The 25573-nt window shown below is 44.3% G+C and overlaps 1 long non-coding RNA gene across 2 annotated transcripts; it reads right to left on the minus strand.

Annotated features, from left to right (window-relative positions):
* Window positions 1-10691: 10691 nt before the first annotated feature.
* Window positions 10692-23999, minus strand: LOC121817826 (uncharacterized). Of its 2 annotated transcripts, none has more exons than XR_009598295.1 (3): window positions 23580-23999; window positions 13248-13347; window positions 10692-12116 (listed from the first exon to the last, which is right to left on the minus strand). It is a non-coding gene; the product is annotated as an uncharacterized LOC121817826 (long non-coding RNA). The 2 variants fall into 2 exon arrangements; XR_006057877.2 differs by lacking the exon at window positions 23580-23999 and adding an exon at window positions 13627-14389.
* Window positions 24000-25573: the final 1574 nt, after the last annotated feature.

The following is a 25573-nucleotide window of genomic DNA, read 5'->3' on the forward strand; positions in this document are numbered from 1 at the left end:
AAATTGTGGTTCTGGAGAAGACTCTTGAAAGTCCCTTGGACAGCAAGGATACCAAATCAGTCAATCCTAAAGGAAAGCAACCCCGAATATTCATTAAAGTATTGATGCTGAAGCTGAAGTTCCAATACTTTGTCCACCTGTCGCAAAGAGCCAACTCATTGGAAAAGACCCAAATGCTGGGAAAGATTGAAGGCAAAAGGAGAAGAGAGTGGCAAAGGATGAGATGGTTAGATAATATCACCAACTCAATGGACATGAATCTGAGCAAACTCTGGGAGGTAGTGGAGGACAGGGGAGCCTGGCAAGCTCCAGTCCATGGGATCAAAAAGAGTTAGACATGACTTAGTGACTGAACAACAACAAGCCTTACCCTGAACGTTGGAGTAAGTTTTCTGTGGGCAGGTGGGCAGCTCCCTCAGGCAGCTTCTGATTTATCTGTGTGTTTATTAACTTGAGTTATTAAAGCAGATGGCTTCCCCTTCCTCTCAGAAGGCATGCCTGCACGATCATGATATTTATTTCATATATAGTGCCCAACTGATATTCACTTCCTTAGAGTTCTTGCAAAAGCACAAAAGGGCAACCACGGTGAAGGGACACCTTGAACAGGAAATGACCTGGAAAAAAACCTCATTTTGTGAATTTTTTAAAATTTATTTCTTTACTGAAGGATAATTGCTTTACTGAATTTTGCTGTTTTCTGTCAAACCTCAACATGAATCAGCCATAGGTATACATATATCCCCTCCCTTCTGCACCTCCCTCCCCTCTCCCTCCCCATCCCACTCCTCTAGGTTGATACAGAGGCCCTGTTTGAGTTTCCTGAGCTATACAGCAAATTCCCATTGGCTATCTATTTTACATATGGTAATATTAATTTCCATGTTACTCTTTCCATACATCTCACCCTCTCCTCCCCTCTCCCCATGTCCATAAGTCTGTTCTTTGTCTGTTTCTCCATTTCTGCCCTGAAAATAAATCCTTCAGTACCATTTTTCTCGATTCTGTATATATGTGTTAGAATACAATGTTTATCTTTCTCTTTCTGACTCACTTCACTCTGTATAATAGATTCTAGGTTCATCCACCTCATTAGAACTGACTCATTTTGTAAATTTTTTTATTCAAGTAGAAGCAGGGAAGAGCAGATTGGTCATGGCAGGAAAACAAATAAATGGGTTAAAGGCCAAATGCAAGAAAATCTCCAGAATCTCTGTATTTTTTTTAAATAAAGAGATAAAAGTATTTGAGGACAGATAAGAGATAGGAAGGAGAGATGTTTGATATTCACAAAATGTATGTAGTAGCTATTTCAGATGGAGAGAACAGAAAAACCAGAGTTGCGGCATTCAGCAATTTAGCACAGATTTGATGAGAGCAGACTCTAAAATCAGAGATGCCCAGACTTGAATCTGAGCTCTGGCACTTTTATCTTCAAACTTCGACAATTTTCTTAAACTCTCTATTCAGTATTTTTTTTTAATAAATTGAGTTACAATAATACAGACTTCTGGATAGGTAGGAAAATTATGTGAGATGACTGACATTTGAAAAATATTAAGCATGAGGCTAACATGCAATAAATAGTCAGCAAATGTCAGACATTATGGATTGCATTATGTCCCCCCAAAACTTCTCTGTTGAAGCCATAAGCCTGTGCCTCAAAATGTGACTGTATTTGGAGAAAGGGTCTTTGATGAAAGACCATGTGAGTACACAGAGACGTTAGGCAGTGGTCTACACATCAGGAGAGAGGCCTCAGGACAAACCAAACCTGCTGACACCTTGATCTTGGACCGTCCACTTCTAGAACTGTGAGAAATAAAGTTTTTATTGTTTGCACCACGCAGCCCGTGGTATTTTGTTATGGCAGCCTGAGCAGACTAACATACCCCCTATTATTATTTTGAAATCAAGATGCAAAGTTGAGAAGCAAGGTGCCCTTGGTTTTCAGGACTGATAAAGGCTCCCAGGCCAGTGATGCCGAGGAAGGCAGAATCCACATTCCTTCCAGCCCTGTCACATGGGCTGACTGGCTGCAGAGACCACCACTGGGTGACTCAGGCCATCTCTGGTTTCCTTGCAGGGTGCAGATCTCTAGAGACCAGCTAATGACTGCTATGAGTCAGGGGACTCAGGGGAGTCCCTGAGATTCTGAGACGTGCTCCATTACCCAGCCCCCGGTTCCTTGGCAGATGCTGAGAACGTGTCACCCCCAAATAGTGAGGTTCTCCCTCAGTTTCTCAGTCATCTCGATTGCCCTCCCATCACCCTCTAGAAGGTCAGAAAGTAAGATTCCACCAAAGGCTGCCACAGATGCGGTTTTAAAATAGTCCCTTCAGAAGCCCACAATTAAAGCCTAATTACACATCTTTGCCAATTAGTGAAGGAGTTGCCATATCCAATGATGGCAGAGTCCCCAAAAATCCACAATTGCTTTCGCCTGCTCCCCCAACAAACCACTCTAGCCTTTATTTGTAATCCTGGAAAAGTGACCAAACCTCTGGTCTTGATGAATTATCTACAACATTGTGCTAACAACACCTGTCGTTAGAAGGGTGCTAAGAAGTCATTCCAGTGTTCTTGCCTGGAGAATCCCAGGGACAGAGGAGCCTGGTGGACTGCCGTCTATGGGGTCGCACAGAGTCGGACACGACTGAAGCGACTTAGCAGCAGCAGCAGCAAGAAGTCATTAGTTTTTTTAAAAAGTCATTAATTCAGTTGATATTTATTGACCGACCTACTGTACATTCATTCTTTCATTCAGCAAATATTTACTGAACATATGCCATATGTCAATTGCATAATATCTAGAAATTTGCAGTTTACCTTCTCAAAGAGAGATCAAGAACAAGGAGACAAAATGGCTTCAGACAGTGACGCGCTACACAGGAGACAAATGCAGTAATGAGATGGAAACTAAACAAGAGAGGTTAGAGGTGGGATGTCACAGAAGGCTTCTAAGAGGTCTGATTGATAAGCTGGCCATGAGAGGGCCTAGAGAAAGAATATGCTACCAGAATAATGCAAAGGAAACCACAGATGAGGCAGCTCTGAAAAGAGAGAAGCATTTTATGAACAGAAAAGAACAGACAGAAGGGCAGTAGGAGGAGGGAGAGAATGTCCAGGAGAGATGGGACAGGTGGCCAGGTCACCTAGGGTCTCCCAGGACATGGAAATTATGATCTTCCCATGATGACAAGTATGGAAAATTCTTTGATCCACACAGACCCATTTCTGCAAGACCAGTAACTTAAGCTGAGTTAAAACAGGAGGGACCATATCAGTCAGTGGTCAGACATTTGGATTTAATTCAGAATCTGATGTTGGAGAAGGCAATGGCAACCCACTCCAGTACTCTTGCCTGGAAACTCCCATGGACAGAGGAGCCTGGTAGGCTGCAGTCCATTGGGTCGCGAAGAGTCGGACATGACTGAGCAACTTCACTTTCACTTTTTCACTTTCATGCATTGGAGAAGGAAATGGCAACCCACTTCAGTGTTCTTGCCTGGAGAGTCCCAGGGACAGGGGAGCCTGGTGGGCTTCAGACACGACTGAAGGGACTTAGCAGCAGCAGCAGCAACAGAATCTAATGTAGTGGTTCTTAATGTTGACCACACGTGGGAAATATTGTAGGAAAGAGTCAATTGTGACTCCATGGTGGATCTATTTCACTGACTTTAACCTTTGTTTTTCATTGCTTTTGTTATTATGGCATTATTGTTTAGTCACTAATTTGTGTCCAACTCTTTGTGACCCCATGGACGGCAGCACGCCTCAGTCCTCCACTGTCTCCCAGAGTTTGCTTGAACTCGTGTCCATTGAATCAGTGGTGCCTTCCAACCATCTCATCCTGTTGCCCTCTTCTTCTCCTGCCCTCAATCTTTCCCAGCAATGCGGGAGACCTGGGTTCGATCCCTGGGTTGGGAAGATCCCCTGGAGAAGGGAACAGCTACTCACTTTTGTATTTTGGCCTGGAGAATTGGACACAACTGAGTGACTTTCACTTCACTGTCCCATCAGGTGGCCAAATTATTGCAACTTCCACTTCAGCATCAGTCCCTCCAATGAGTATTCAGAGTTGATTTCCTTTGAGGTTGACTGGTTTGTTATTATAATAATTCATAATGTCCTGCCTCAGGGAAACCTGCCCCTCTGCCTAAAGAGATTAACATGTTCCCTCCCTGAGGTTGGCCATTCCAGGAGATACTTGCAAGATACTGGTTTTTACTTTCTCAGCTCCTCTCCCTCTTTGTCCTGTGAAAGAACCTGGCAGCCAAACCCTGACAATTAGATATTTTGAAACATCAGTCTGCCATCTTCTCAGTCAGCTGGCTTGCCAAACAAAGTCATATTCCTTGCTTCAACACCTCGTCTCTCTGATTTATTGGCCTGTCATGCGGTGAGCAGACCAAGCTTGGACCCAGCAACAGAACAACCTAGGAAGCTTGAAACCAATGCTGATGTCTGAGTCCCACCCCACTAATGCTGATATGGTTTGTCTGGGGTGCAGCCTAGTCAGTGGGGTTTTTTTAAGCTCTCCAGTGATTCTTATGGGCAGCCAAGGTGGAGTTGTTCCTGTTTAGTAGCTAAGTGGTGTCAGATTCTTTTGATACCCCAAGGACTATAGCCTGCCAGGCTCCTCTGTCCATGGAATTTTCCAGGCAAGAATACTGGAGTGGGTTGCCATTTCCTTCTCCAGGGGATCTTTCTGACCCAGAGATCGTACCTGCATCTCCAGGCGAATTCTTTACCACTGAGCCACCAAGAAAGTCAACGCAGGTGGAGACTGCTGGACAAAGATGCCGCTGGGGGTAAGTATCAAGCAAGAGAATGATGTGGTCTGAATTCTCTTTAAGAGAGATCATGCTGACTGCCTTATAAATACATGAAGCTCCCATGACAGTGCCTGGATGCTTCCTTCCTTCCTTCCTTCCCATATGCTTTCAATCTTTTAGAAACATGGAATAGCTGAACATTGCAGAGAGAAAGCCCAACCAGATACTAAGAGGGAAGACTCTCACTGGCTCTACCTCCAGCTAGAGACTGTCTTTTCCTTTCTCTGACTCTAGGATTGTCCATCCATTTCCTCCACGTCCCCCTCTCCCAGCCTGAGACCTCATCTCCTGTGTTTTTCAGTCTATGCTCCTTCTTTGACAGCCCTGAGGGCCCCCCAGCCCTCAGCAGAGCAGCTCCAAGGAACAGTCAGAAGCAACTTAGTGAGTTTATTTTGATGAAATACAATAATTATCATGCTTAGCAGCTGTTGCTATTTAAAATAAGAAAAACCTGGGCTTGAATTTAAACTGTTTGGTAAAGCATGTGCCCCACCAATCTGGTCCAACGAAATCAGACATTATGAAATCTACAGAAGAACTGGAGCTTGTTACAGGAAGTTAAGATGCAAATCATATTTTGTTTCAAATGAGCCCGATGAATGCGTAATTTTCCACAAAGAAATACTTTTGTGTTGGGATCCTTTTGCCAGGAACCGAAGTTCTTGGGCTGCAGCTGTTAGCAGTGTCTGATTGTCCATTTCAAACCGCAGGCAGTTCTGCTTTTCTAAGGAGGATTTGGAGCAAAGACAGGAAGAGGGCAGAGATGCTCTCGTCAATTGTCTTCCAGAATATTCTCTATGAGATCTGCTTGTGCTTCCCCAACAACCAGACTTGTCCTTAGAATTTCAGGGACTAGACACCAAGGTGAACCAATAGCTACTCCCAACATAATATCCGTTTACAAGGGATATCCTTTCTCCCAGCATCTTCTCTTAGCTTGGGTCATTCATTCTATTTGTCTGGAGTCTTTTGATTTCAAGTGGAAGAATTCAAATTCAAATTCAATAAACACTCCAATTAGACAGGAGAGAAATTATTTGTTCTTCTAACTGCGAGGTCCAAACATGACTTGGCTTCAGGCCCACTGGATGCAGGTTGAGGGAAACCAGAGAAGAAATTAGTTGCAGACAAGTGAAAGGATTTATGAGCAGCTCTGGGGGACCAGCATCTGTTGCCATGGATTTGCAAGGCACCAGTGTTCAAGTCGTGTGATTTTCTCCAGGGGTGGATGCAGAGATGTCCCACTGAGGAATTCGGATTGAAAATTTGGCTTGACAGGTATGATAAAAAGACAGACATGGATAAGTACAAGGGAAATAATCCTTCAGAGGACCACTCCTGAGATGGGTCACAGTTGTGAAGGGATGAAGAGACGTCAGACGGGGGCCAGGGGATTGGAGAGAATGGAGCTCTGGAAGTCACTCCAAGTTGAAAGAATAGGTGTTGTGGGAGGGATGGAAACAAAAACCCTGCACAGATGGGAGATGATGGAGCCGGAGGGGTGTGATGAGGACAAATCATATGATGAATGTTTATCATTTCCCACCCACACGTACATCCATTTCCCAAGGAGAGGAGGGTTCCTTGATTGCTTGATCTGCTGATGAGGCAGTGGATGAAGATGAATCCTACACAAGGGCATTTTAAAAAGATATAGACAAATATCATATGATGTTGCTTATATGTGGAATCTAAAACATGGTACAAACGAACTTATTTACAAAACAGAAGTAAGAGTACAGATGAAGAAAACGAACTTATGGTTACCAAGGGGGGAAGAGGCAGGGAGGGATAATCCTCCCTGGAAGGCTGGGACTGACATATATACACTACTCTATATAAAATAGATAACTATTAAGGACCTGCGGGTTCCCAGCTGGCACAGCGGTAAAGAATCTGCCTGCCAAGGCAGGAGATGCGAGAGATGCAGGTTTGATCCCTGGATTGAGAAGATCCCCTGAGCAGAATCTGGCAACCCATTCCAATATTCTTGCCTGGAAAATTCCATGGACAGAAGAGGCTGGGGCTACAGCTCATGGGGTTGCAAAGAGTCGGACATAACTGACGAACTGAGCACACAATAAGGACCTACTGTATAGCACAGCAGAGAAGGCGATGGCAGCCCACTCCAGTACTCTTGCCTGGAGAATCCCAGGGACGGGGGAGCCTGGTGGGCTGCCGTCTATGGGGTTGCACAGAGTCAGACACGACTGAAGAGACAGCAGCAGCAGCAGCAGCAGTATAGCACAAGGAACTCTACTCAATACTCTGGAATGGTCTATATGGGGAAAGAATCTATAAAAGAGCGGATATACGTATAACTGATTCACTTTGGTGTGCACCTGAGACTAACACCATGTTGTAAATCAAGTATACCTCAATTTAAAATAAGAGATAGATCTGAGTTAAAGAGGAGTTGCAAAGAGAGGGCAAGGAGGGGAAAGAATGAGTGAGACAGGAGAACTAAGTGGTCTAGGGGTTGAGCAGAAGGAAGGAGATAAGGAACTGCCATAAGATGCGGCACTTTGTGGGGAGAGGTGAACAGGGGTGATTTTTAGAAAGTCTTCTTGTATATGTGAGGTGCCTTACCTCTCTGCCACAATCTCAAGATCCTTTCAGGAAGAACTAGTAGCATTTTCCATGGCTCTCTCCAGAAGAACAGTCATTTCTTTTTTTAACCTGTGAAATCAAGCTGAGAAACAGTCTTGAGGAAACCTGGTTTTGCCCTGTTTAGAGTGATACATAGAGCTTTAAGACTTTTCTTTTTGGCCACACTGGGCAGAATGCAGAACTTCCCTGACCAGGAATCAAACCTGAGTCCTCTGCAGTGGAAGCATGGAGTCTTAACCCCTGTACTACCAGGGAAGTCCTGGAATTTTGAAGATTGTTAAGGTGGAGCCCAAACGAGTCCAAGTGGCTAAAGTAGGTTGAAGGTAAAAGTCAAAAGGATGAAAGTCAAAGAATATCCAAGGGTCTAAGCATCAGGCAAACAGTGCAGCTGATGGTCAGTATTTGGCTTGAAAAAGAAGACAGTGGACCAAGTCCTAAAGTCTTCAATGAGTGAAACAGGGGGTATGAGTGAATGACAGCAGTGAGAGGGAGGAAGTGGGGTAATCAGATGGCAGGGGTCTCAAAGGACTGGGGACCTTGATGCGCCAGTGGAAAGAACACTAGGAATAAGGGCTCCAATACCCTGCTTCTGACCCAGAATCAATGGGGTGTGGAGAATGAGCAACTACTACGTTGAAGCTGAAACTCCGATACATTGAGCACCTGATGAGAAGAGATGACTCATTTGAAAAGACCCTGATGCTGGGAAAGATTGAAGGCAGGAGGAGAAGGGGATGACAGAGGAGGAGATGGTTGGATGGCATCACTGACTCATGGACATGAGTTTGGGTAAACTCCGGGAGTTGGTGATGAACAGGGAGGCCTGGCATGCTGTGGTTCATGGGGTCGCAAAGAGTCAGACATGACAGAGGGACTGAACTGAACTGAAATATTTGCAAGAGCAGCAGGGGGAATCAATATCCTGGAAGGAGAATCAAGTGTCAGTTAAAACAATTTCCAAAAGCAGTGGAAATGGGCACAGGAAGAAGAGTCAGGAGGGAGGGAGCCAGTGGGGGATTTGGGTCAGAGACTTGGCTTTTCCTATGCCTGGGTCCTTCTCAGCTCACAAATTCCTTGACTTCATCATCCAAAGTTCCCTGTCACCCTAGGAAACTATATATCATTTCTCCCTGTATATTTCTTACAAGTTACCTAATATTGAATACATAAATAAAGTAATTAGTTTACCTCCTTGTTCCCCAATCAGCAGCCACCATAACCACTAGAATGTAAACTCCATGTTTACATTCAGAAAACATGAACAGAAAATGAACTGAAACTGGTCTGTTCATTCACAGACTTATTATCGTCAGTGCCTGGCACATAGCGAGCACTCCATAAATGTATGTGGAATGACTTAGCAAACAGATGAATAAACGAATGAATAAGTAGCCCTATGAAATTGGAAAGGGAGTTCAGTGGAAGAGCATAGATGTCCATGAAACTTCCACATTTGATGAGATGCCCTGGGATAAAAGGATGTGTTACCTCATGTACCTGGAGAATCCCAATTTGACACCTGCGGACAGATCCCTCTGGACTTGCTGTGCCCTGGAGGGTAATTCTTAAGGAGAGATGCTTAAATCTGGGCTTTCCCAAGGGCTCAGTGATAAAGAATCTGCCTGCAATGCAGGAAATGTGGGTTTGATTCCTGGGTTGGAAAGAGCCCCTGGAGGAGGGCATGGCAACCCTCTCGAGTATTCTTGCCAGGAAAATCTCGTGGACAGAGGAGCCTGGCAGGCTGTGGCCCATGGGATTGCAAAGAATTGAACACGCCTGAAGCAACCGAGCATGCATGCATGCTTGAATCTACACTCCTGCATTTGGGATGTGTTAGTTCCAAGTTCTAGCCTAAAAATACTCCTCTCTGATATCAAGGACAAAATTTATAAACATGAAAGTGGTTATTATGGTTTAATCACAGGCTTGGTGTAGTGACTCTTGGCAATCTCCCTGGGGTATTAACAAGAACAGAGTAAATATGTCAGATAGGTGGTATTTTTAGTCTCACCCACCCTTCCAGCCCCAAAGGGAACATCCCTGAAGAAGGTTCTTATGACTCCCTGGGCCCCACCCCAGCCCTTGCTGCCCAGAAACCAGAGTTATGGGGGCCATGCTGGCAGCCACTAAGCCAAGGAGAGTGAGGAGGGCAGTGGTGCCGCCTGGACCCATTGCAATCCTTGTTGGATGGGCACCAAGTCCTGGTCCCAGGGTTAACCACCCAACCAATGCCTCCCAGTTCCTGTGGCCCACTCATGCACCCCTTCCCCAGCTTGAGGCTGAAAATTAAAGGTAACTAGTAGGAATGAAAAGACCCATCCCTGAAAACCCTCTTTCTGTGACCCTCTCCCCAAGATCATCAGCTTAAAAAAAAAAAAAAAGACAAAGAATCCCTGAATGAGCCCTAGAGCCCTGAGCCCAACCAAGAGTTTCCCAGACTACCAATTCATCTTTGCCTTTCAGTGCTCGAAGGGTTTAAACCCGAAGTTCACACTCCAGTGTCAAGGAGTGATCCATGGCAGGCACTACGTATTGCGTTGTGTACTGTGTACTCAGTTGCTCAGTCTTGTCTGACTCTGTGCGACCCCATAGACGGCAGTCCACCAGGCTCCCCCATCCCTGGGATTCTCCAGGCAAGAACACTGGAGTGGGGTGCCATTCCCTCCTCCAATGCATGAAAGTGAAAGTGAAGTCGCTCAGTCATGTCCAACTCTTCTCGACCCCATGGACTGCAGCCCACCAGGCTCCTCCATCCATGGGATTTTCCAGGCAAGAGTACTGGAGTGGGCTGCCATTGCCTTCTCCACGCCAGGCAATATGCAGAGCCTTATGCTGTTAGGTACTGGGATCAAGGATTAGACTGCCTCTCCCACCCATCTTGCACAGCATCCCTCCAGAGCCTGGCTCTTACATACGATGAGGCTTTATCTCAGTAGCTCATTGCACCCTGCCCAGTAGTTTATGGTCTACAGAACATATTTTTCCAGGCCCTACCAAAAGCATTTACCTTACTTCCATCTGGGGAACAAAGTTCCTTCACTTTAAGAACATGCACTTCAGACTTAACCTGGTGGTCCATGGTTAAGAATCTGCCTGCTAATGCAGGGGACACAGGTTCAATCCCTGGTCCAGGAAGATCCCATATGCCAAGGGACAATTATACATGCTCTAGGGCCTGAGCACTGCAACAAGAGAAACCATGGCTCGATGCAGAGAGACAAAGCCCATCAGCAGCCATAAATAAATATACAAGCAAAAAAAAAAATTGTGATTTTTTTTTTCGCGCCTCTGCTTGGCTTGTGGGATCTTAGTTACCCAAGGGATTGAACCTATACCCTCAGCAGTGAAAACGTGAAGTCCTAACCAGTGGACCCCCAGAGAATTGCCAAGAATGTGTTGTTCTGATGGAGTTCACACTACCCCTCACTGAAGAGGTGACCAGGGACCCAGGCCCAGCCATTCACAACCTCCCATCTGCCCTGAGGGGTCAGTGGGGTTGATCCAGGTATGAGTGTATGGTATTAGGTTGGTGCAAACATAATTACAGTTTAGGACACTGAATTTTAAATCAGTATAACTAGGCTCAAACACATCTTTGTTAATCAAAATAGAAACCTTTACAATCAATACATTTGTTGATTTCACGTTGCCAATGAGAAATAAGTTTATTTACTCCTGGAGCATAAAATCCATGTTTTGGAATTAGACAAACTCTTGAATAGCATTTTCTGTGTCCTGCTGGTTATGGAAGCATTTTCCCTGCAAAAAGTTGTTGAGATGCTTGAAGAAGTGGTCAGTTGGCGAGAGGTCAGGTGAATACGGCAGATGAGGTAAAACTTTGTAACCCAAATCATTCAACTTCTGATGCATTGGTTGTTAGATGTGCAGTTGGGTGTTGTGGAGAATTGGGCCCTTTCAGTTGACCAGCGCTGGCTGCAGGCACTGTAGTTTTCCATACATCTCATTGATCTGCTAAGCATACTTCTCAGCTGTAATGGTTTTGCCTGGATTCAGAAAGCTGTCATGGATCAGACCAGCAGCAGACCACCAAACAGTGACCACAACCTTGATTTGGTGCAAATTTGGCTTTGGGAAGTCCTTTAGAGCTTCTTCTCAGCCCAGACGCTGAGCTGCTTGTCACCGATTGCCATATAAAATCCACTTTTCATCACACATCACAATCCAATCAAGAAATGGTGTGTTGTTGTTGCAGAGAATAAGAGAAGATGACACTTTAGAATGACGATATTTTTTTGATTTGTGGTCAGCTCATGAGGCATCCGCTTATTGAGCTTTCTCACCTTTCCAATTTACTTCACAAGCCAAATGACCATAGAATGGTCGACTTCGAGTTCTTGGGCAATTTCTCATTTAGTTGTAAGAGGATCAGCTTCAATAATCCCGTCAGTTGATCAGTTGTCAGTTCAATGATCCTCTCAGTTGGTTGTTGTCAACTTCTGATGGCCGCCCACTGTGCTCCTTATCTTTAAGGCTCTCATCTCCTTTGCAAAACTCCTTGAACCACCACTGCACTGTATGCTCGTTAGCAGTTCTTGAGCCAAATGCATTGTTGATGCTGCAAGTTGTCTCCACTGCTTTACGACACATTTTGAACTCAAGGAAGAAAATCCCTCCAATTTGCTTTTCGCTTAACATCATTTCCATAGTCTAAAATACATATTGAATAAACAGCAAGTAATAATTCATTAACAAAAAAACATAAAGCAAGAAATGCATGTTAAAATGATGTGTAACATAACCACATTTATTTAAGAATGTATTCTGATATCAAAAGGCAAAACTCAACAAGGCAAGACCAAAATTACTTTTGCACCAATTTAACATAAGCGTTGTTGACAAAAAGTGAATCAGTTGATCTAAGAAGAAATGGAAATTTTTATTCCAGTCAAATTGAGGATTATAAACCTGGGAACAACAAAAAGCTCCAAGAACTCTTCCACCTGTTTGAAGTCAAAGCACAGTTATAAAAGGGTTTTTGAGATAAAAGGCTGTATGTCAAATGGCATATTATGGACAGCTTATACAATCCATATCTAAGCATCATCATGATCTCTTACAAGATCATGAAGGAATGTTAGCCATTTAAGGAGTTCTCTTGATGGATTTCCCTGGTGGTTCAGAGGGTAAAGCATCTACCTGCAATGCGGGAGACCTAGGTTTGATCCCTGGGTTGAGAAGATCCCCTGGAGAAGAAAATGGCAACCCACTCCAGTATTCTTGCCTGGAGAATCCCATGGACAGAGAAGCCTGGTTGGGCTACAGTCCATGGGGTCACAAAGAGTCAGAAACGACTGAGCGACTTCACTTTCACTTTCACTTGTTGGTGCTAGGAGAATGCTGGTCTTTATGGTTGAGCAGGTATTTCTGCTGCCCAGGGAGGTTTGATTAACACAAAATGCAGATACACAATGTATAGTAGGGGTAAGTAAGTAAGTGAAAGCTAATCAGTCATGTCCGATTCTTTGTGATCCCATGGACTGCAGCACACCAAACTTATGTGTCCCTGGAATTCTCCAGGCAAGTGTACTGGAGTGGTTTACCATTTCCTTCTCCAGGAGATCTTCTTGACCCAGGAATTAAACCCAGGTCTCCCACATTGCAGGCAGATTTTTAATGATCTCAAGCACCAGGGAAGGGAAGAGGCCAAAAGGCGGGGAAAATTTACATTTAATTTTTCTTGTCATGTCACAAAATATGCATTTGATTTCACAGAGCCAATACAGATCTTTGAGCCATCTTCTCTACTGACTTACTGTATAACCTTAGGAAATCACTTACATCTGGGGGTGCCATTTTTCAAAATGTTACATTAGGGGATTTTCCTGGTGGTACAGTGTTTAGAACTCTGCTTCCACTAAGATCCAACACGTTACAAGGCCTGGACAAAAAAAAATTCCAATAAAAAACAATTTTTTAAATAAAATATTGATTAGATTAGAGCTACACAAACAACAGAATGGGAAAGACTAGAGATCTCTTCAAGAAAATTAGAGATACCAAGGGAACATTTCATGCAAAGATGGGCTTGATAAAGGACAGAAATGGTATGGACCTAACAGAAGCAGAAGATATTAACAAGAGATGGCAAGATTACACAGAAGAACTGTACAAAAAAGACCTTCATGACCCAGATACTCACGATGGTGTGATCACTCACCTAGAGCCAGACATCCTGGAATGTGAAGTCAAGTGGGCCTAAGGAAGCATCACTACAAGCAAAGCTAGTGGAGGTGATAGAATTCCAGGGAACTATTTCAAATCCTGAAAGATGATGCCATGAAAGTGCTACACTCAATATGCCAGAAAATTTGGAAAACTCAGCAGTGGCCACAGGACTGGAAAAGGCCCGTTTTCATTCCAATCCCAAAGAAAGGCAATGGCAAAGAATGCTCAAACTACCGCACAATTGCACTCATCTCACATGCTAGTAAAGTAATGCTCAAAAGTCTCCAAGCCAGGCTTCAGCAATATATGAACCGTGAACTCCCTGACGTTCAAGCTGGTTTTAGGAAAGACAGAGGAACCAGAGATCAAATTGCCAGCATCTCCTGGATCATGGAAAAAGCAAGAGAGTTCCAGAAAAACATCTATTTATGTTTTATTGACTATGCCAGAGCCTTTGACTGTGTGGCTCACAATAAACTGTGGAAAATTCTGAAAGAGATGGGAAAACCAGACCATCTAACCTGCCTCTTGAGAAATCTGTATGCAGGTCAGGAAGCAACAGTTAGAACTGGACATGGAACAACAGACTGGTTCCAAATAGGAAAAGGAGTACGTCAAGGCTGTATATTGTCACCCTGCTTATTTAACTTCTATGCAGAGTACATCATGAGAAACGCTGGGCTGGAAGAAACACAAGCTGGAATCAAGATTGCTGGGAGAAATATCAGTAACCTCAGATATGCAGATGACACCATCCTTATGGCAGAAAGTGAAGAGGAACTCAAAAGCCTCTTGATGAAAGTGAAAGAGGAGAGAGAAAAAGTTGGCTTAAAGCTCAACATTCAGAAAACAAAGATCATGGCATCTGGTCCCATCACTTCATGGGAAATAGATGGGGAAACAGTAGAAACAGTGTCAGACTTTACTTTTTTGAGCTCCAAAATCACTGCAGATGGTGACTGCAGCCATGAAATTAAAAGACGCTTACTCCTTGGAAGAAAAGTTATGACCAACCTAGATAGTATATTCAAAAGCAGAGACATTACTTTGCCGACTAAGGTCCATCTAGTCGAGGCTATGGTTTTTCCAGTGGTCATGTATGGATGTGAGAGTTGGACTGTGAGGAAGGCTGAGCGCCGAAGAATTGATGCTTTTGAACTGTGGTATTGGAGAAGACTCTTGAGAGTCCCTTGGACTGCAAGGAGATCCAACCAGTCCATTCTGAAGGAGATCAACCCTGGGATTTCTTTGGAAGGAATGATGCTGAAGCTGAAACTCCAGTACTTTGGTCACCTGATGCGAAGAGTTGACTCATTGGAAAAGACTCTGATGCTGGGAGGGACTGGGGGCAGAAGGAGAAGGGGACGACCGAGGATGAGATGGCTGGATGGCATCATGGACTCGATGGATGTGAGTCTGAGTGAACTCCGGGAGATGGTGATGAACAGGGAGGCCTGGCATGCTGTGATTCATGGGGTCGCAAAGAGTCGGACATGACTGAGCAACTGAACTGAACTGAACACACACCATGGACAAGGGCTTTGGCATCACCTACAGAGATACAAATTTTGGGGCCCTACGCAGACCTACTAGTATATCAGAAATTCTGGAAGAAGGGACCAGAAATTTCATGCCGCAACAAACCATCTGGAAAAGTCTGATGCACAAAGAAGTTTGAGAAGCCCTGGATGAACTGGGTCTCTAAGTCTATGAGTCTATCAATCACTGTGTCAAGAAAATTAGTAAAAACAAACAGGGGAGCATCTGGCACTGACTATTCTTTCTCCTTTTTCTTTTCCTTTCCATTTTCATGTAACTACTTCCTCCTACTTCCTCTCCAGGCCACCCAAGGGCAACAGGAAATGTGTGGAGAGTCTTATGCCCTTTCTGCTTTGCCACCATCAAGCAATTCCTAGGTTCTGGCTGTTACCCTGTGGAGGTACAGTGTTATATAATGCAGGCAGGAGCTGTGTCTCTTGGTTCACAGTTATATCCTTGGCTCCCAGATTGCCCCTCATTAAGATGTGTTGCATGGGACTTCCCTGGAAGCCCAGTGAGCAAGGAAGACTCCATGCTCACAATGCAGGTTTGATCCCTAGTTAGAGCATTAGATCCCACATGCCACAACTAAGAGCTTTAATGCTGCAACTAAGACCCAGTGCAGCTAAGAAAATAAGTTTTAAAATTATTTATTTTGGCTGCGCTTGGTCTTCGCAGCTGCACACTGGCTTTCCCTCACTGCGGTGAGCAGGGGCTACTCTCTCATTGCAGTGCTTGGGCTTCTCATTGCCGTGGCTTCTCTTGTTGCAGAGCAAAGGCTCCAAGGCTCCCAAGCTTCACTAGTTGTGGTTTCCAGGCTCTAGAGCACAGGATCAATAGTTGTGGTTTCCAGGCTCTAGAGCACAGGCTCAATAGCTGTGGGGCAAAGGCTTTGTTGCTCTATGGCATGTGGGATCTTCTGGGACCCGGGATTGAACTTGTGTCTCCTGCATTGGCAGGCAGACTCTTTACCACTGAGTCACCAGCAAAGCCCATAATTTTTTTTTTTAAGAGATTTGTTGAATGAATAAATGAAGGCCTACCTCCTCCCCAAGGCCTCCTGGATGTGACAGAGATATCCCCAAACCTGTCCTAGAGTTTACGTGGGCTGCCATAATAAGACATGACTTAAACAATAGAAATTTGTCTTCTCAAAGTTCTGGAGGCTGAAAAGTCTAAGATCAAGGTCCAATGGGCCCAATATCTCTCTTCCTGGTTTGCAGAGAAGCCCCTTCTCTCTGTGTCCTCACATGCATGCGGAGTGGTGAGGGAGCAGAAGCTCTCTTGTGTCTTCTTATGAAGACACTAATTCTATTGGGTCAGGGCTCCACCCTTATGACCTCATTTAACCTTTGTTGTTGTTTAGTCCCTAAATCACGTCTGACTCCATGCAACCTTAATTGCTTCCTTATTCCAAACAAAGCCACACTGGAGGTTAGGCATTCAACACAGGAGTTTGGGGAGATGCAAACATTTGATGTATAATAGAGTACCATTAATTTTCCCTTCCCACCTCTATCTCATTCTTATACTCTCTTCCACCATTCACCTCTCCCCTAGTCCAGGGAATTTTTATCTCCTCTATCATCTTCTAAATCTAGGGCATAGACCATGACCTCAACTTTAGAAGCTCAAAAATACTTCTGTTGCGACACTCTCCCTTCAGGCAACAGATGATTGATTTCCAGTTGTTCAAATGGAAGAGGGTCATTGGGTAAAGAGAAACTACAAGGGGAAAAACTCATCAGTTGATACAGCAGATTATTTTCGCTCTATGTAAATAATCAAAATATAATACATGGAATAAATCATGAAGGTACTGATTTTTATTCCATTTAAGTGCAGAAAGAAAAAAATAAAATAAATAAGGTTGAAAGTGAGAACATTCATGACATGTAAAAAGCAACAACAAAAAAAGTAAACAGGCAAGATCAATAATGTTCAGGATAGTGTGATTTCATTCCTAATAAATGAATGTGAGTGGTAACATGTTTATATAATATATCAGTTTACAGAAAACAAGCCAAACACCTGAATGGGGCAGACACCTAACCATTAACAGCAGTGTCCTCTAGGAGTTACCCTTGAGTAACTAATGCATGCTGAGTTGCTTCAGTTGTGTCCAAAACTCTTTGTGACCCTATGGACTGTAGCCCACCAGGTTCCTCTATCAAGAACACTGGAGTGGGTTGCCATGCCCTCCTCCAGGGTATCTTCCAGACCCAGGGATCGAACCCACTTCTTTTACATCTCCTGCAGTGGCAGGCAGGTTCTTTACCACTAGCGCTACTCAGGAAGCTTAGGAGTTACCTCTAGGGAATGCATTAGGAAAGGAGAACTTTTACTTTTTGTTCATACACATCTGCATTTAAATATATCTGTTCAAATTTCCAGGTGAATAATAAAATGCTAAAATATGATGGGGGAGAAAATGAAAAGACTAGATTCTTAAGATACAATGATTTTTTCATGAAGATTCCAATAAAACAAGGCTGAGATTTATAAAAAGACAAAAATAATCATGACTTGAAATAAAAGAAGGGAAATTAATGCAAAGTTACAATAATCAGACATTCAAAGCTGAAAAAGAAAAAAACACCCTATGAAAAATAAAGATGAAGAGGTAAAGCTGTTTAAAAAAAAAAAAGTTAAAGATGTAACAATAAGGGTGTATAATCTACATTTTTTAAAAAAGCTGTAGGAGAAAATAAGAAAGCAAAGACAAAAGTTTAGAGACATAAAAGAAGGCAGATAAAACAGCTGCTAGAAGCAGCTAAGGGTTAAAGCTTTGGTCACAGGATTTTTGTCTGGCTTCCCTAGTGAAAAGTGTCTCATTGGAAAGACTATGTCTGCAAACACCCTCAGCCCCTTTCACGGTCAACACACTCCCCACCGTGGCTCCAATTTCTTTCTGCAGTTGACTTTCTTGAGCATCTACTTGTGAACATGGGGAAAGAAAGAAAGTGAAGTCGCTTAATCGTGTCCGACTCTTTGCCACCCCATGGACTGTAGCCTATCAGGCTCCTCCGTCCATGGGATTCTCCAGGCAGGAATACTGGAGTGGTTGCCATTTCCTTCGCAAGGAGATCTTTCCAACCCAGGGATTGAACCCGGGTCTCCTGTATTGTAGGCAGACACTTTACCATCTGAGCCACCAGGAAAGTGGTGAACATGGAGAGTGTCTTCTCGAAAAAGAAAAACCAGAAGTCAACAAAAAATGATTGAGCTGATGGATTCTGAACCAAAGAGGTACAATTTTGTTCTTTTCAGTGGCATCAGCTTTGTAGAACTTTTCTGAAATCTCAGATCTCAGAAGGAATCCACCCTCGCCCTCCCAGGAGCAGAACAGAACTGAGTACAAATCCCAGGCAAGATACCTCTCTACACCTCCGTTTCCTCTTTTATAAAGTAGGATATAGAATAAAATTCATATTTTATTGCAAGACAAGAAAATGTAAAACATGTGCTCTGCCCTTTGTTCTCCTCTCTCCCTGCACTGTGCATTGCACACCTGCATTATGCATGGACCAAACTTCCCCATTGGCAGAAACCTCAGCCACAAAGAACAGCATTCTCCAAGCACCAATAAGACAGCTCTTTAAAAGATGACACACGTTCTTGATTTTGTAAAGGGTCACAATGACCCACTACTTTGTACTTGCAGAGCTGGATTGCACAAACTATCTACATCATTTATCAAAGACTTGCATAACTGTGCTTTGATCTCAATGGGCAGAACAGCCCTTGGGACTTTCTGAGAGGCTCTTCCTGTGTTATAATCCTCAGTCTGCCTTTAATTTAAATTTTCCATTTCTCTCTTTTTTTTTGGCCCATTGCACAGCATTTGGGATCTTAGTACCCTGACCAGGGATTGAACCTGGGCCATGCTGCAGTGGAAGCATGGAGCCTTAACAATCAGACTGCTATGGAAGTCCTGAAATTTTCTATTTCTTACAAAAAAATTTTTCATTTCTTCCTTAGATCTACTGGTTAATTTTTTTTTTTTATTGACAAGGGGAATTAAAAACCCACCTCATGGAATTTTTATGAGGACTGAATACACAGAAAGAGCAGTAGAAAACACTCAAATAAGTCCAATTTTCTCCTTTGTGAAGGAGTAGAATACAATTTGAAGATTTCTTCAATATCACAGAGTAAATATGCAGAGGAATTTACTTTGAACTCAATGGCCTCTCTCTCCCAGGGCCACTTTTCATTATGCCAGGCTTGCTTTGGGGATTATATTCTATGTTTGCTCATTGCCTTTGAGGGCCATTTCTGGTTGTGTGCCTTTAAAGTTTCCAAGGAGTAGAGATTTTCCCTGCCCTCCAAAACTATTTTAGGATCAGCTGCATCCCCTGAAGCTGGGATAGAAGTTCAGCGTTCACCCGAAAGGGCTTCTCGCATGATAAGAGGAAGACACACATGTCCTTCCCCGAAGTAGGGGTGGACAGGCACCCTCGCCTTTCATTTTTCTGTCATTACAGACTAAAAGGTTAAAAGGGCAGTGTAATGGAGCCCTATTTTGTAAAATGAATTAAAATGATATGGAATACTAAAAATGGACCAAATAGTAGCTAAACAGTCAAGGGAAATGCCATCTTCCAACCTGCTACCCAAGGCTGCTTTACATCCTCTTATGTCTGGCCTCAAAGCCAAGAGTGGAATTAACATGAAGAAAGAAGCACCTAGAGCTGGAGACTGTGAGATGGAAACCTGATGTCCCATCTGAGTCGCCTAATCCAGACACCCCTGAACTCTTTCATTACATGAGCCGGTATCTTGTTCTGTTTCAAAGCCAGTTTGCTTGCTTTCCATCTGTCTAAATGGAAAAGATCCTTGTAAATACATCTGGCCTCCTCTACCTTTTCCTAAAAAAAAAAAAATCTTTCAAGCTAAACTTCCCTGCCTCAACAGTAGTTTCCCCACAGCCACTGTCTCACCTCAGGGACAAATGGGGTTAAAATCTCAGTAGTGTCAAATATTTTCTTTTTCTTTGGTGTAACCCAAGATCCAAGAGGGTCATCAGATCACTCTGGTACCATTTGGCTAGCAATTTATTAACCATAATGAGGAGAGAACTCCGGGCCCTCTATTCCAGAGGTAGGGGCTAATCATCACATGAGGATTCAAGTAACATTGGGCTAAAATAGGATTGGTAGGCAGGGTCCACCTTCAGCCTGCCCTCCATCCAATGGGTGGCTAATGAAACCAAGCAGGGCCCTGTGAGGCTCCAGGGCATGGAGGCCTTTTTGTCCCCCATTTCTTATATGCAAGCATCCATGACCTTCTCTGAGCTCCAAAGGGCAGATTTGAAGAGTTGCTAATCATGGGAAGAGCTGCCACAAAACCACCTGAGGCAAGGACAGAGAAGATCCTCAAGATTAGGACCCCACCTGAGACCCTTGCATGCATCTGCACTCTGTCATGTCCAACTCTTTGCGACCCTATGGACTGTAGCCCACCAGGCTCCACTGCCCATGGGACTCTCCAGGCAAGAATACTGGAGTGGGTTGCCATTTCCTTCTCCAGGGGATCTTTCTGACCCAGGTTCCAACCCGGGTCTCCTGCATTACCAGGCAGGTTCTTTACCACTAGCGCCAATCTAAGACCCTGCACACCCCCTAATCTTGCCAGCAAGACACCCTTTTGAAATTTTACAGAAGAAAGAAGAATGTAAGATTGTTTCTGTCTTGATACTTAGAGTACATCCCTGACCATGAGCAACTGACTGTAAGACCTCTCTCTTTTTCCCAGGGAGTGGAACAAAGTGCTTGAGGCGCTAGCCTACTTTGTTCCCTCTTTGCCTGGCAAAGAAAGAATGCAACTCTCTATTTTTTCCTCCATATCCCTGTCTCTGTATTTCTGTTCAGCTTCAGTGCACAGAGAGCCAAGATTTTGGCATCACTAGTTCCATCCATCAAAAGACATGACGTTTCCCTCTTGTGTGCTTCTAGGAGTTCTCAGAGGAGGTGGGTGGATGTGTCACACGCAAGCCGGCTTCCACACGCGGCATGGAAGTCAACTGCGCCAGTTCTAGTACTGTTTCGTCTCTGTGTCTCTGCGGCTTGGCCACTCCCCGCCCTGGTGCATCATGCTGTTGACAGAGCCAGTGGCCGGCCCACTATCCACCACCAGTGATGCTGGAAACTCAGCTTCTCTGAACACTGCTGCCAAATCGAATCTTGGAGACAGAGTTTTGGATGAAGTAGGAAAGGATAGTGTTAGGCCTGGCACCAAGGCCACAGAAGCAGAGCCCAGAACAAATGTCACCTCTGAAGCCAACTGAGCCCCATTGTAGCTGTTGCCAAAAGCCCCCCTGATCATCACTAACAGGCTTCCTGACTCCAAATTAGGTAAAAATGCCACCTTGGTACTCACTCTATGCTGCTGCTAAGTCACTTCAGTCATGTCCGACTCTATGCCACCCCATAGACGGCAGCCCACTAGCCTCCCCCGTCCCTGGGATTCTCCAGGCAAGAACACTGGAGTGGGTTGCCATTTCCTTCTCCAATGCATGAAAGTGAAAAGTGAAAGTGAAGTCACTGAGTCGTGTCCAACTCCCAGTTACCCCATGGACTGCAGCCTACCAGGCTCCTCCGTCCATGGGATTTTCCAAGCAAGAGTACTGGAGTGGGTTGTCATTTCCTTCTCCAGGGGATCTTCCCAACCCAGGGATCGAACCCAGGTCTCCCTCATTGCAAGCAGATGCTTTAACCTCTGAGCCACTGGGGAAGCCCAACCAATCTTCTAATGCCAGTCTTCCAGCAGGAATATTCTTTGTCTTGAGGCTCTGAAAACTGGCTACTAACCCACAAAAACTGTCGACTCTCCCTGGCCTGTCAGGAGTTGTCGGCCCACTGTCCTCAAAGCACCCATGTTATCTCTGCTCTTTGTTCTTAATAAACTCACTCCTTTCCACAATACTCCATGTCTAGAAATTCTTTTCCAACTGGCGTTCGGACTCTTCAACAGATAGCTTTATTGCTTTACTAGGTAAAGAGGGGCACAGTGGGCTCCTGTCCTTAAAAACTATGCGTCCCAACTCAGGGGACTTTGGTGAGGAGTTTTATGGCAATGGTTCAAGAGTGGGGTTGCTGATGAGATTAGAGGGTGTGCAGGGTTGCAGGTGATCAGTCTACTAATCTTTTTTTTTTTTAATTATATATTTATTTATTTTTGGCTGCACGGGGTCTTCGTGGCTTTCTTTTTTTCTGCCCTGGGCTTTCTCTTGTGGCGAGTGGATGCTACTCCTCTTTGCACTCCGTGGGCTTCTCTTGCTGCTGAACACAGGCCCGAGGCACATGGGTTTCAGTAGTAGCAGGCTCTGGACTTGTGGCTGGCTGGCTCTAGAACTCCCAGGCTTCAGTAGTTTTGGTGCTCAGGCTTAGTTTCTCCACTGCATGTGGAATCCTCCCAGACCAGGGATCCAACCCATTGCCCCTGCATTGCATGGGGGATTCTTCTCCACTGTGCCACCAGGCAAGCCTCAGTCTCCTCATCTTAATGAGATTCTCTGGTACCCTTAATCTTGCCTCAGGTGGCTTCTTGGCTGCTCCTCCTTTAATTAGCAATTGTTAGAATCTGCCCTTTGGAACTAAGGGAAGGTCACAGAGCGGGGAGTATTGCCTTCAAGATGCAGGGAACAAAAGAAAAAGGCCTTCATGCCTGGGAGCCCCCACTGGCCCCTGCTTGGTTTCACCAATGCTAGGCTACCCTAGATTGGTTATAATCTTTGCAGCCAAATATGGAGATGCTCTATACAGTCAGCAAAAACAAGACCAGAAGCTGACTGTGGCTCAGATCATGAACTCCTTATTGCCAAATTCAGACTTAAATTGAAAAAAGTAGGGAAAACCACTAGACCATTCAGGTATGACCTAAATCAAATCCCTTGTGATTATACAGTGGAAGTGAGAAATAGATTTAAGGGACTAGATCTGATAGACTGCCTGAAGAACTATGGACAGAGGTTTGTGACATTGTACAGGAGACAGGGATTAAGACCATCCCCATGGAAAAGAAATGCAAAAAAGCAAAATGGCTGTCTGAGGAGGCCTTACAAATAGCTGTGAAAAGAATAGAAGCAAAAAGCAAAGGAGAAAAGGAAAGATATAAGCATCTCAATGCAGAGTTCCAAAGAATAGCAAGAGATAAGAGAGCCTTCCTCATCGATCAATGCAAAGAAATAGAGGGAAACAATAGAATGGGAAAGACTAGAGATCTCTTCAAGAAAATTAGAAATACCAAGGGGACATTTCATGCAAAGATGGGCTCGATAAAGGACAAAAATTGTACGGACCTAACAGAAGCAGAGATATTAAGAAGAGGTGGCAAGAATACACAGGAGAACCATGCAAAAAAGATCTTCATGACCCAGATAATCACAATGGTGTGATCACTCACCTAGAGCCAGTCATCCTGGAATGGGAAGTCAAGTGGGCCTAAGGAAGCATCACTACAAACAAAGCTAGTGGAGGTGATGGAATTCCAGTGGAGCTGTTTCAAATCCTGAAAGCTGATGCTGTGAAAGTGCTGCACTCAATATGCCAGCAAATTTGGAAAACTCAGCAGTGGCCACAGGACTGGAAAAGGTCAGTTTTCATTCCAATTCCAAAGAAAGGCAATGCCAAAGAATGCTCAAACTACCGCACAATTGCACTCATCTCACATGCTAGTAAAGTAATGCTCAAAAGTCTCCAAGCCAGGCTTCAGCAATATGTGAACTGTGAACTTCCAGATGTTCAAGCTGGTTTTAGAAAAGGCAGAGGAACCAGAGATCAAATTGCCAACATCCGCTGGATCATGGAAAAAGCAAGAGAGTTCCAGAAAAACATCTATTTCTGCTTTATTGACTATGCCAAAGCCTTTGACTGTGTGGATCACAATAAACTGTGGAAAATTCTGCAAGAGATGGGGATACCAAACCACATGACATGCCTCTTGAGAAACCTGTATGCAGGTCAGAAAGCAACAGTTAGAACTGGACATGGAACAACAGACTGGTTCCAAATAGGAAAAGGAGTACGTCAAGGCTGTATATTGTCACCCTGCTTATTTAACTTCTATGCAAAGTACATCATGAGAAATGCTGGGCTGGAAGAAGCACAAGCTGAAATTAAGATTGCCAGGAGAAATATCAATAACCTCACATATGGAGATGACACCACCCTTATGGCAGAAAGTGAAGAGGAACTAAAAAGCCTCTTGATGAAAGTGAGAGAGGAGAGTGAAAAAGTTGGCTTAAAGCTCAACATTCAGAAAACGAAGATCATGGCATCTGGTCCCATCACTTCATGGGAAATAGATGGGGAAACAGTAGAAACAGTATCAGACTTTATTTTGGGGGGCTCCAAAATCACTGCAGATGGTGATTGCAGCCATGAAATTAAAAGATGCTTACTCCTTGGAAGGAAAGTTATGACCAACCTAGATAGCATATTCAAAAACAGAGACATTACTTTGCCAACAAAGGTTCGTCTAGTCAAGGCTATGGTTTTCCAGTAGTCATTTATGGATGTGAGAGCTGGACTGTGAAGAAAGCTGAGCGCTGAAGAATTGATGCTTTTGAACTGTGGTGTTGGAGAAGACTCTTGAGAGTCCCTTGGACTGCAAGGAGATCCAACCAGTCCATCCTAAAGGAGACCAGTCCTTGGTGTTCATTGGAAGGACTGATGCTGAAGCTGAAACTCCAATACTTTGGCCACCTGATGGGAAGAGTTGACTCATTGGAAAAGACCCTGATGCTGGGGGGGATTGGGGGCATGAGGAGAAGGGGACAACAGAGGATGAGATGGCTGGATGGCATCACGGACTCGATGGATATGAGTTTGAGTGGACTCCGGGAGTTGGTGATGGACAGAGAGGCCTGGCGTGCTGCAATTCATGGGGTGCAAAGAGTCAGACACGACTGAGTGACTGAACTGAACTGAACTGATGCTGCCTTTGACTGCTTAAGTAGGGAAAGTGAAAGTGAAGTCATTCAGTCGTGTCCGACTCTTTATACTCCATATACTGTAGCCTACCAGGCTCCTCCCTCCATGGGATTCTCCAAGCAAGAGTACTGGAGTGGGTTGCCATTTCCTTCTCCAGGGGATCTTCCCGACCCAGGGATCGAACCCGGTTCTCCTGCATTCTAAGCAGACGCTTTAACCGCTAAGCCACCAGGGAAGCCACCATGATTGCTTAAGCTTGTCAACAAATATTAACCAGTATCATCTAAGAAACAAATCGAAGATTTTATTTGAGCTAAAGGAAAAGAAAGTGAAGTCGCTCAGTCGTGTCTGACTCTTTGCAACCCCATGGACTGTAGCATATCAGGCTCCTCCATCCATGGGATTTCCAGGCAAGGGTACTGGAGTGGGTTGCCATTTCCTTCTCCAGAGGATCTTCCTGACCCA

The sequence above is a fragment of the Ovis aries genome, chromosome 24, assembly GCF_016772045.2.
Source record: "Ovis aries strain OAR_USU_Benz2616 breed Rambouillet chromosome 24, ARS-UI_Ramb_v3.0, whole genome shotgun sequence".
Lineage (NCBI taxonomy): Eukaryota > Metazoa > Chordata > Mammalia > Artiodactyla > Bovidae > Ovis > Ovis aries.